The sequence below is a fragment of the Pterocles gutturalis genome, unplaced genomic scaffold (genome assembly GCF_000699245.1).
Source record: "Pterocles gutturalis isolate BGI_N339 unplaced genomic scaffold, ASM69924v1 scaffold33168, whole genome shotgun sequence".
In the NCBI taxonomy this organism is placed as follows: domain Eukaryota; kingdom Metazoa; phylum Chordata; class Aves; order Pterocliformes; family Pteroclidae; genus Pterocles; species Pterocles gutturalis.
Window position 1 is genome coordinate 10,284 of NW_010126724.1, and position 623 is coordinate 10,906.

Below are 623 nucleotides of genomic sequence, written 5' to 3' on the forward strand. Positions count from 1 at the left end.
CGTCATTTTGGCTGATTACTGTAAAAATTAATACAAATTATTCAGAACTGTCAGTTCATTCACTAAAAAATTGACAGACGACGTTTTCAGACATCTGAGAAAAATCAAGTTTTTAAGTCTATTCAGAATGACACCACTTACAAATTCCTGAGTCAATTCAAGCAATATTATTAGCAGACATTCACAGAAAACAGTAGAGGACCACAGGGTAACTCAGGATACTAGCAAGCCACCTAGCTCAACCTCCTGCTTAAAAGCAGGTGGCTCAGGGCTTGAAGGGTCTTGAAACCCTTCAAGGATAGAGACTACTGCACAGCCTCCCTGGGCAGCCTCTTTGGAGGCCTGCCCTCATGATGAAAAACTTTTTCTTTATGTCTACCCTGAGCTTCTCATTTTGACTTAAGCCAGTTACATCATATTCTGCCACGTGCTCCTGTCAAGTACCAGGATCCCTCTTCTTGATAACGGTGCTGTTAGGTGCCCCCCAAAGACACCTCGGCTCCAGGCCACATAAGGCCAGTTCCCTCAGCCTCTGCTTATAAGGCACCCAAACGGGAAAATCTCCAGTAACAGATTTATCGGCCACTACTACATCCGACACAATGCGCACACACCCCGCAGCA